The 12,181-nt window shown below is 44.7% G+C and overlaps 1 protein-coding gene across 7 annotated transcripts in view; it reads right to left on the bottom strand.

Annotated features, from left to right (window-relative positions):
* Positions 1-12,181, bottom strand: part of PALLD (palladin, cytoskeletal associated protein) — a 396,356-nt gene that overhangs the window by 251,696 nt on the left and 132,479 nt on the right. The window contains exon 1 of one of the 7 annotated variants that reach the window (XM_045798684.2): positions 11,406-11,659. The exons of the other annotated variants lie outside the window; for them this stretch is intronic. The gene's annotated coding sequence lies outside the window, so the exon portion shown is untranslated. Of the gene's footprint in view, positions 1-11,405; positions 11,660-12,181 lie in introns of those variants that run through there. 7 annotated transcript variants of the gene reach the window in all.

The raw sequence follows: 12,181 nt of genomic DNA, 5'->3' as shown, positions 1-12,181 counted from the left end.
GCTTCTAATGCATATGTTATTTGCGTGGAACTTCAGGTGGCACTCCCAATTTAATTAAAGGAAATAGCGACATATGTGAATAAGAAATAGAGGTCTAGAGCTGAAGAGAGCTACCATGAGTGGTGGTATCCAGGATTAGAGCCACACTTTTGGACTTCTGCTGCATCCTCTTCCCTGCAACTATCAAATGCCTATCTCTTTTGGCCCTACTCATATGCCACAAATGGAAAACGTCAACCCCTGTGGCCACAGAGGCAATGCTGGTGACAGAGGAGGTTTACAGGGATACCAGAACCTACCTTATTTGTTTATTGGGGGTATTCAATGATACAGCCTATGTAAACTGTTGGGACGAAGTCAATGAGCAACAGATGTTTAAAAGATATCAACACCCAAAGAGCTCCTGTCTGTCATTTGAAGCAAATGGGAGTAACTATTAACTGTGTCCCTCTCTGGAAGCACCAAATGGTTTTGAAAGAAGAATGGCCTCCAGACAGCACGGGCTCTGGCATCAGTTATACCTAGGTTAGAACCATGGTTCTGTCATTCCTCCTTGAACTTCTGTGAGCTACTTAGCCTTTCTGAACTTCTCTCCTAATCTGGAAAATGCGGACAACAATGGCACCTATGACATGGGATTGTTAGAGTAAAGGAGAGAATAAATGTAAAGAGTCTCCCAACCAGACCTTAGTAAAGGCTAAGTACTACTATTATTAAAGTAAAGACCTTCATGGGAAACTACAGTGTAAAACTCTGCCTTTCCCCCCCAGTTTTTGCAGTGTAGAAATGGGATTTCACTTGTGTTGCCATCCTGCTGCTTCACACACTTGTAGCCAGTCTGCTTTCTTAACAGTGTTCACTAGTGGAGGGAAATTTTGCTTTTTCAGCAGATAAAGTTTCAGAGTGCATTGGCAGGACATGTTGGCCCCTTGATCAATGGCTCAGTAGTATTCATATTGATCCATATTGGTAGGAATAACTAGCACAAGTGTATAGGAAATTGTATGTGGCATATTATACACTCAATACAATAAACAGCAAGATCTTAAACGGGGACATTCTGGCTAGTGTGCTGTGACAATCGTTAATGCTACAAATACCAGTTTCTGGACTGCAAGTTCTTTGTAGCTTAAATATCAAAACCAAAAGAAAGAAAAACCCCAAATTGTTTCCTGTGCATTATCCTCAAGTCAGACAACGCAATCTGGATAGGAATTCCACCCGAAAGCAATACTTCCACTGTGGTTAGCAAACCAGACTGCTTTTCTTTTTGAGTTTAACTTGACCTAATTAAGGATACGGGGTAGAATTTTTGCCATAATACGCTGAGATCCTTTGACAAGTCATTTAACATTAGTGTTATTCCACAACTTGCCAAGTTATAACATAAAAGGTAATGGTTTACTGCAGCAAAACTTCAGCTTTCACGAAGGGACAATATTCTAAGGCTCTAAGCCTGGGCTCCAACAAGGCTCCAAGCATCCCTTTCCCCAAATACTTTGCTATGTTCTCAAAGAGCTCTCACATCTGCTAAAGATAAGGCAAGGTATACATGTGACAATCACTCAGGAGGCTTATGGTTGGAAATTTCTCTTCAGGGTGTCACAAGATAACAGAGACCAAGGTGGAGGAAAAACACATTTCTTCTCACTGTGTTATTTGCTGTCACAGTATGTTATTTTTTCCTGTCCCACCATCACAATCTGGATACGTTTCTTAAGAAGTTTGGGGTGAGTCAAACCTATTGTGTTGAAGACGTCTGCGCTTGAGAAAGGGAATACAGAAGAGGCAGTGAGTGGAACATATCTACCAAGAGTAGGAGTCCAATTGGGTTCCACATAAAATTTCAACCACTATTAGTCTGCTTTGACCCCAGAAACTTTTTTCTTCAGGACTGTACTTCCTCCTCAATAAAACATGCATTAAAGAATCTAGCCAGGGATCTCTCATAGATTTGGTAAGCCTGAAAGACTCAAGTGACTTGTACATAGTAGGGCTCAGGATTGGTAATTTAATGAGTACATAATCCCTTGAGATTGGGAGATGGCATCATGCGTAACCACCCTGGATGTGCTCACCAGTGAAAGGTAATAAGACACAACTCATGAAAAGGGCCCAACACAGTGCCTGGTGTGATGTCAACAGTGATGGCCACCCATTCCCTCATCACCTATTAACCTACTGGAGTATCTGGGTTTTCAAGTAACAAAGAACTGTGAGCTTTATTGACTGGCAAGACTTCAAGAACCACAAGGTCTCTCTTTGAGTGACAGTGATGGCCACCCATTCTCTCATCACCTATTAACCTACTGGAGTATCTGGGTTTTCAAGTAACAAAGAACTGTGAGCTTTATTGACTGGCAAGACTTCAAGAACCACAAGGTCTCTCTTTGAGAGAACTGCCTATGAATCTTTCCCCTAGAAAAGTTTGTAAGTGATGCCCAGTTGGGGTGCATGTGATTAGAAGGTTCCCCAGATAAAGACTCCCTGGGGGGCGCCTGGGGGGCTAAGTCATTAAGCATCTGCCTTCAGCTCAGGTCATGATCCCAGCATTCTTGGATCGAGCCCCGTATCGGGCTCCCTGCTCAGCGGGAAGCCTGCTTCTCCCTCTCCCACTCCCCCTGCTTGTGTTCCCTCTCTCGCTGCCTCTCTCTCTGTCGAATCAATAAATAAAATCTTAAAAAAAAAAAAAAAATAGACGCCCTGGAGCGTCACCAGACTCCCTCTCATGATTCAGGGTTCAGGTCCTTTATATGGTTGCATCTGGGAAGACCTCGGGGAGATAAGCTTTCTGATCTGGAGCTACGGAGATTGACAAAATCAGGGCCCAGAGATTACCAAGAGCTGAGTGGGGAGCCAAGGAAGATTACTCGGAAGAGGGGAAGTAAACAGGTTGGCAAGACAAAGGGGTCAAAAGCAGGACTGAGGGGCGCCTGGGTAGCGCAGTCGTTAAAGTGTCTGCCTTCGGCTCAGGGCGTGATCCCGGCGTTCCGGGATCGAGTCCCACATCAGGCTCCTCCGCTGGGAGCCTGCTTCTTCCTCTCTCACTCCCCCTGCCTGTGTTCCCTCTCTCGCTGGCTGTCTCTCTGTCACATAAATAAATAAGATCTTTAAAAAAAAAAAAAAAGCAGGACTGAACCAGAGCTGGGGGCAGGTTCTTGAGAGCCACAGACATGGATCCAGGGTAAACAGGTGCCTTCTTGAGGCTCTATGTAGAGTAAGAGAGGTCTGTGGTTGGTATTTATGCACCAGCTTTGACACAGAACAAAGGCAGATATGATGACACATTTAGAGAGTCTATTCTAGGGGAGCCTGGGTGGCTCAGTCAGTTAAGCGTCTGCCTTCCACTCAGGTCATGATCCCAGGGTCCTGGGATCGAGCCCCATCAGGGTCACAGTTCAGTGGGAAGCCTACTTCTCCCTCGCCCTCTGCCTGCCACTCCCCCTGCTTGTGCTCTGTATCAAATAAAATCTTTTAAAAACAAAAATAAAAAATAGTCTATTCTAGAGAGCATAGCTTAAGAGAGGGTTTTTAAAAATATAATCTATTGACACCTCAGAACCCTCTGAGGTGCTAGTTAAAATGCAGATTCTGAGGCTCCACTCAGGCTTCATGAATCAAGAAGACTTGGAGCCAGGGCCCCAGAATCTGTATTTTTATAAGCATTCCTCCACCCTACGCACTCATGGGATTTTTAAGAATTCTAAGGTTTTAAAAACACTAAAATATGGTAAAGTGTAAGGTATTTAAAGACAGGAAACTTGAGTTCCAATCTTGGCTGATCTTGGGAGTCACTTGACTCTACTGAGACTTAGTCTCTTCGTCTGTAAAGTGCAAATAATGTGTTTCTTCAGAGGAGCTGCTTAAGCTAGTGGAGATCAAAGTTGTCTGTAAATGCGAATGTTTGTAATTATCACATTTCTGAGCCAAAGTGAAATCGTGGAGACCTTGGAGACCCCCACCATTGTATGTAAGACAGATCTGGGCTTGGTTAGTTATCTCTGAATTGGCCAGTGTTTTGGCCTTAGCTCTGAGTCTCCTGGAAGGCTCTCCAATGATCTCTTACTATAGCCAGCACTTATAACACCATCTGATGGTCAGTTTGAGGGCCTGGCGTCAGGAGGTAGACTGCTTGCTTTTCAGATCCTGGAGTCGTGAGGGAGAAGTGCTTTGAGGAGCAAGACGTCTCAGGGGTCTACTTCTATATGGGTGAATTCCAGGGACATTTAATGTGCTAAGCTACTTGGGACAGTAGCTGGGTTAAGAATTAAGAAGCAGAAGAATAGGATTAGAGTCCCAAATGAGTTGATGAATTGGAGAAACAGTCAAGAACAAAGGAAAAAAACATTCAATAGGAAAAGTTCCGAATGATACTTGGAGGAAATGATTATTAGCACAAACGCAGTCTGAGCAATGTCCAGCCAAATGAGGATAATAAGCTGAAAACAATCCAGTGAGGGCCGGCTGTCACTTAAAACATGAGCGTGGAAGTTGGCTTTCTAACTGAAGCACAGTTTGAAGGAACTGTGAGGTAATCGTCACTTTATCATACCTTCATGAGACTTCATTGTCCAGTTCTGGACTTCACAGTTTGAGAGGCATGGAGTCCTTGGACATAGTTCAACAGATAGAAATAAAGATGATGAAATTGTTGGAGAACAAGAACTATGAGAAAAAGCAAAAAGATCTGGTATGATTTAACCTAGGGAAGGAAAGCTAAGGGGAGACTTAACTCTTCCCATCCATGAATTACAGTTGAGGGTGACCGATTGTTCTTTGTATCCTGTTGAGAAGTAAACAGGCTTCAGCTCAGCAGAAGGGGTGTATGGTAAGGAAAGGAAAACCTTCCTTGTGATGAATGTTGAGGGTCTGAATAGGCTGTTGTAGCAAGACAAAGACTTGTTTCCAAACACTGACCAAGGAACCCACCAGACTAGGGTATGTGGAGGTGGCAAAATGCTAATTTAGACTATTTGTACAAAGTTGGAAGGAAAGATAATATTGACTAGATTTGGCATCAGCCCTGGCTCTGGCACAGAGCTGTGATTTGGGGCAGGCAATTCTCCGGGCCTTGGTTTCTGCATTTACAAAATGACCTCCGTTGCTTTCTTTCTCAGCTCTCACATTTCACATTCTGTGATGTTCTAGAGTCATGTGGTAGGTGTATTCAACAGGTTAGAAGTTTCCTTCCAGTGAAGTGAAAACAGTAAATGTGCTGAGGGGTTGGGCCTTTGATCTGGACCTGATGGGCTCATGTCACGGGCTGGGGTGGGGCAAACTGTAGAGAGCTACAAGGTCCTTATGGGGGATCATGTGGTTCTGAAAGAAAGCTGAAGAGAATGCAGGATCCTCCTGAAGAGGAACATGGCTGAAGCAGAAGGAAAGCATGAGGGATACCTATAAGCCACCTAGGAATAAGAACATGAGGGGGACGAAGACGGGGGTGCAAATCAGGATAAGTTGACGAAGATGAAGCCTTAGCTATCGGGCCCAGCCAAGCCCAAGGACCTGGTCTAGAGTCAACTACTGAGGAGGCCAGTCAAGCAACTACCAGATCAATGCAACCTGAAACCGAGAACACTGGGTCTGTACTCGGCTAGGAAAGGCCCCAGTTCCAAAGGTCTGAAAGCACATAGACTTTGGACCCAAACAGACTTGGTTTCCATTTTACCTCTGCCATTTATTAGCCATGTGATCCTGGGCAAGATGCTTACTCCTGTTAGAACATAATTTCCAGATAATAAAACAGGGATAAGAGATCTACTTTATAATATTTTGGTGAAGATTAAATACACGATTATAGGCCTGACACAAAACTTCTGTAATTCTGACTTGGGCCTGGGAATGGAATTAAGGCAGAATAAAAAGACACTTCAGTGACCTCATGATTTACGGAAAGGGGCTGACACAATATTGCCACCTACGAATGATCCAGACGAACTTTCGTAGCATGTTCACCTATGTTCCTCCAATGATCCTTAGGGATAATTAACTTCAAGTATTATTACTACCCCATATCAAAGAAAAGAAATTGAGGCTTAGAGTAGTAATGCCTGTCCAAACTCAATTAGTAAGTTGGAGAGTTGGGGCAGTCACTTAGGTCTTCTGGTTCCAAAGTCACTGCTCTTTTTCCTAACATCTATTTCATGGGAGAGAAACAGGAAGAACACTGAGAAACTGATGAGTATTTTAGTATTATAATCAGGTTAGCTGAGTAATGTGAGCCTGGACTTATCATCTGGCCTAATCGCTAGTAGTCTCTGAAAGGTTGTCAGACCCCTCCGGTGCTCCAGCCTGCAGACAGCAGTGCTGTGCGGAAAGGGAGAAACTGAGGTGCAGCCCTCAACTCACAGGTTCCAGGGTACCAACTTCCCCGAGAAGCCTCTCCTCCCATCCCCATTCTGCCGCCAACCCTGCCAATACAAGCAGAGTCAGAACTAGATCGACACAGCTTTCTGTTTGTCACATTTACTGAATGAAGAGGATTCTTCTGTTCGTATCTTTAAATAGAACCATTACCACTGATCTGCCGTCACTCTCTCCAGGAGCCCTTAATAAACTTCAAGATCATTACTGAGTCACTCAGCTCTTTTTTCCTCCTAGCGGAGTAACCATCTCTCTAATCTCTCCTTACAGAATTCCTTTCCAACCAGCAAAGCACGCCTGTGACTCTCATCTCCTGCTTTAGACATTGATCCCAGGACTGGACATTCACTGCTAGTGAGGCCAGAAGCACCACTCTCGAGCCAGAGAGAAGGGCTCTCCCCACCAGGTACCGACACAGTAGCCCCTCTTTCCTCTCTTACCCAGAATGCACTCAGACACCCTCCAGGGCCTGTTCCTGGTCTAAGACACACATACACACCACCACCACCACCAAAAACAACACAAACAAAAACAAACCAAAGGTCTGACATTTTCCTCTCAAACTAGTTTAGACGGTGTCCTCCTGGAAGCAAGGAGTATGACTAAGCGATTTCTTAAAGTCCCTTCCAGCTAGTGATTCATCAGACATAGAATTTTAAGCTGGAACACACCATTATATTCTGGGCCAAAGGCCTCATTTTTTGCAAATAAGGAGAGTGAGGTCCACAGAGTTTAAGAGTTGTGGAGGCTGCTTGCTACGGTGGAAAACGCACACATTCGAAGTTAGAAGTTTGGGATGTGAGGCCAAACTTTACCAGTCACATACTGTGTGACCTTGAACAAGTCATTAACCTCTAGAGATTCAGTTCCCACAGCTGAAAAATGGAAAGAACACTATCTACTCTACCTGTTTCTGAGTGTCATTCTGAGCACCTTGTGGCACCACACTTAGGAAGGACATAATAATGTAGCCAACTGCTTTATCAATATGTTGCACTATTAAGGGGCTTGTTCAAGGTCACAGGGTGGCAAAACCAGAATCTTCTATTCCAGTGTAGTTCCATATCCTTCATACAATGCTGCCTTCTTGACATTTTTCCAATTCTACAGTTATAGGATTTTCTCATAAGCCACCACGCTAATTTGATCTCCACGTGCTTTCCTTTAAACCCCTGGATATGCACAGACTCAAACTGTGGGAATCCAGACTGGCTCAGATGGATTATAGACCAGCAACTTTGAAGACTTGTTGGGGAGACCTCAAGCAGCCTTCCATGACATCACAGTTATGGCTCTCAGACTCTGGACTGATAGCTTCCAAGGCACTGGGGACATTCATGAGCTACCTCTCCTTGTAGCTCTACTAGCCAGTTTCATAACACCAAATTGGACACTGGAGATGGCTATGTGATGGTTTGTCATGGACTATTAGGCTACAGCACGTACCCTGAAGGCTGAAGAGGAGAACGAACCACAAAGTAAAGTGATGATAAAGACTTGAAGTCCACACTGGACGGAGATTCAGGAACTTGTTCAGTGGTAATAGGTGACTTACTGCACCAATCTGTGTCGTCCACACAGAAGAGGCAGGAGATGGCAGCTTCACAAATGAAGTGTGGGCCCAAGGGTTATGTGTTCCCATGGACTACTAACGGCAAGGGCCACTGGGCTCTGAGCTCGATCACTGCTATTAGTGCACTGGAAAAGATGAACTACATTTTATTTGGCCCCATTATTAATCACAGGGAATAAGGAGTCCTCAGGTATAAAAATCATCTGTCTTACTCATCAAGAGATGGGCATACCCTGCCAGTACTGATTTTGGTGGCACTCTCGTACAGTGGGGTAGACTGGCATGTGCCTTTCATAACCGATGCCTCCCCAAGCTTGACAAGGGATATCCTTCTTTCAGTTATTGAAGAGTTGAGTCTCTTCTCAGATAACGGTCTTTGGCCTTTGACGAGCACAAGAGAGAAAGCCTACTTTTCACTCCTTTCTTAGGCACAAAAAATGTTTCAAACCTTCAGAAATAATGGTGAGATCAAGCCTATAATAAATAGAAAGTATAGTTCTTTGCTCTAGGCAATAAAAAAAAGGGAAAAAGGGGGGAACACTGTGGGCCAGTTCAGCCAACAATTTCCATGTTAAAAAAAAAAAGTTCAAGTTGGAGCCATGTGGTCTCAATAAAGTAGTAAAATATATTTTCTTTACCCTACACTTCATGTGCCCATAACCTTCCTTTTAAATCATCTCTAACCAGCCCCAAATCATTCTGACCGCAAATCATTTGGTGGCTTTGGTCTCCAGGCAATGGAATGTGCCGCAGTAGACGGGGAGTCGCTACCAAGAGTGCTCAGAGGGAGCTTCCACTCCCTCTGCTCAGGCGCACAGACCCCAGCAAAGCCCTGAAAGGGTTCCGCGCTGAGATAGCACATGACATCATAGCTCAATCATTCAGGAAAAAACTGCCACGGCTGCAGAATAGCACAACGTGCCACAAACCACAGTGGGCAGATAAAGCCGAAGAACAGCTTTTCTTATGAAAACATTCATGAATACCACAGGCAGCTGGCAGAGACGCGTTTAATTACATTTACAGAAACGCATTGTATCCATCAACCCCACCATCTTTGGAGCTGACCAACAAATGGGAAGGTCGCTAAAGCCCGTCTTCAAAATGAGAAAGCCAGGAGCGCTTGAAGTTTATGTCACTGCATTTCATAATGTGTATTACAACTAGATTTGACCCAGCTGTAAAATCGTTTGATGGGTTCTGAAAGGGTTTCCAAGTGAATGAGACCTTAATAGTAACCTTTCTCTAAATTTACAGCTGGAGATTAAGAGCAGCCCAAGGTGTGAGAAATCAATTATTCAATTCATGATTAATTTAAGAGACACTGAGCTTGTCCCGGGCATAAACAAAGCTCAAGCGACTGCCATCTGCCATCACATCAGAGGACCCAGTCTTGTATTTTGCAAGTGCCATTGGAACTTTTGTTTATTTTTTTAAAAAAGAAACTGTTCAAAGAGTTAAGTATATAGACTTTGAAGGGATGGTAAATGTACAGGGTGTGCCTTTAGGCATCTCAGAGAAACAAAGTTCAGCATGCACCAGTAAAGTATGATTAAAGCTCACGAGAAAAAAACTGTCCAAATAAAATGCTTTAAAAAGAGTACTTAAGCATCATCTTATAATACTCACTAAAGTAGGAGTTTGAAAGGAGACTGCAGAATCTGTGTGAGACAAGAAGGATATGCCTGAAAAGTCCCGTGGACTTGTCTAATTTTAGCCCCAGAGAGCTATCATTGCTGCTAATTCTAGTCTGTGATTTCACCTAAGTGAAAGGAGATTTTCAATAGCAAAAAGAAAAGACCCAAAAAAAACCACACAGCAAATAAACAACAAATGAAAACACTTTGGTGATCAAAGTAGGTCTCATCCCTAAAGGAACAATGAAAAATTATATAGTAGCTAATGACCACTAATATCTAATAACCATAATCTTTTCAGAAACATGTTTTCTTATAGCTTGGTAATATACCTGGCAATAATCTCTTTTATCAGACACCCAAGGATAACTTTCTGATTCATTTGCGGGTGAGAGGAAAGCTCAAATGTTATGTTCCCAATATCTTCATGTAACCTCTAAAACAATGGTGGGAGAAAATTTGAGGCTCTTGGGTTACTGAAAATAACCTGTTTGCCATTATGTGGGCAATTATAAGCTAGGACTTGCTTTTCAAAATTGCTGGGTTCAGCAGAAATTTCCCATGGATTTATCAGCAACAGAAATAAACATTTCATTGAGCTCCACCTGGAAGTGTGAGAAGGGCTATTGAAAGTCTTTTTCATCAGGTGGACAAGAATTCAACTTAAGCTACCAGGATGTTAAGCTGCATTCCAGTATTGTGATGATTTTCTTTATCACCAAAAAGCTGAAAACAAACTGCAGCTCCCTTCTTTAGTGGTCCTTCTCCTTGGCCCCTGCCACATACCACATCACCCCTCTCTTTCATCAGTAGCCTGTCAAGTGAGAGAGGTGACTTCCAGCATCCCTGGAAAGCACAGGTGTCAGGCAGGGTCTCTATGTCTGCACTGCAGGTAGACTGGGGGGAATCTCTTTGTAAAAGTCACGCTGGTGACCTCTGGATTCACTCATTTCAAGAGTTCACCAAAACTGAATATTTATAAAACTGTAACAGCAATGCTTTCCATAAAAGCTAATGGGGAATGTCAGTTTTTCATTTTAGGCTTTCCATGGTAGACAGTCATCAGGAATGCATTCTTCCCTATTGTATTCTGCCTGCCACTTGTTCCCAGAGAACGACAGCCAACTGAATGCTAACGAAGACAGGGACCCCATCCAAAGGGCTTCGAGGAGAACAAGACTAGGAAAACGTAGCATTTGACTTTGTTAGACAAAGGACTGCAATCAAGTGAAACCCAAGAAAACAAACAAACAGGCAACTGAAAAGCAACAGGTGTGAAAACGCCCAGATTTCTCATGGGGAAAAAAAAAATCACCAAAACCTTCCGTTGAAGTGTTTCCAGCTAAAATTCATTCAGCAACTGATCAGCGGTTAGACTGTCAGAGATTGCTCCCTCCGTGAAAAGTTTTCCTTCTACTTCAACCAGGGATGAAGCGGATTACAAAGAAATGAGAAGGAACACAGACTCGGCGCAAACCGCTCCAGGAATATAAACGCCCGGAAGAGAAGCTTCTCTCAAAGTATCATTTTTTAATGGATAAAAGGCGGGGGGGGGGGCGGAATTCCACGTCCCTCCTCCCGCCCCTCCCCCACCCCAACTGTAACAACAGAGAAGTCGCGCGAAGCCGGACCCACCACCCCCACCCCCGCCCCCTAAGAGCGGTCCGAGGAAGAACTAGGAAAACCGTGGAGGAAGACGGTCTTCCGAGCCCACGACAAGCAAACACCCCGAACAGGACGACTCACAGGAGTACCTGCATGCCACTGCCGGGAAACGCTGCCAAGCAGTATTTCCTGCCCCTCTACATGAATTTAAGGCTCTCACTTACCAGTTGAGCAGGAGACACGCTCTGCCTCTTAAAAAAGCTCCCCTCGGGGGTCTTTCAGATCTCAGCTATTCCCAGCTTGCAACTTCGAGGCTCTGAATTCAGTCTAGCTTGCAGACTATAGCGGAGAACACGAACGGGCAGCCGAGCTCTCCAAAGCCCGGGCCCTCGCAGACTGAGAGGAAGACGTCTTGGCGTGCTGGGGCTCCGGGGAAGCCTCCAGGCGGCCAGGTCCCCGCGAACAGGCTCGGTGCGAGGCGGCCCGACTGCAGCCGCGCCGACAGCGCCGCGTCTCGCCGAGGGGCCGCGTGTGCGCGGTGCGCGTGTGTCAGAGAGGGGGCTGCTGGGGAGGGGGAGAGGGTGTGTCCTGGGGAGGAATGCCGCTAACTTCCACAAATAACACTGAGCCGGGATGGAGGGCGATGCAGCAACCCTTGCTCCAAGCCCTTATCACGCTTAGGAAGGCTTTGACTTTAGCAGGGAGTTGCAGTTACCCGTGGAGAAGGTAATAAGCAAGTTCCACCCACGGTTTCTAACGCCCGTTCAGCTGTGGTTTGAAGCATTTCCTAACTCAGTTCATTTAGTCAGCATCCAGTCTCTGAAGACACCTTGGGGGGAAAATCCAGGTGGAAACTAGTAGTGAATTTGTAGTAGTTATAAAAGCAATCCACTTCTGTCTTACTCTTCCTTATAAACCCTTTCACGCAAGAGGTATCTTTCAATTACACTCTCTATCTGAATTCTAAATTGAACTGCTTTCTCTGATGCTGCCTTACTGT

The sequence above is a fragment of the Ursus americanus genome, chromosome 13 (assembly GCF_024610735.1).
Source record: "Ursus americanus isolate L20-20 chromosome 13, mUrsAme1.1.p, whole genome shotgun sequence".
NCBI lineage: Eukaryota > Metazoa > Chordata > Mammalia > Carnivora > Ursidae > Ursus > Ursus americanus.
This window is presented reverse-complemented; position numbering and strand designations above follow the sequence as displayed.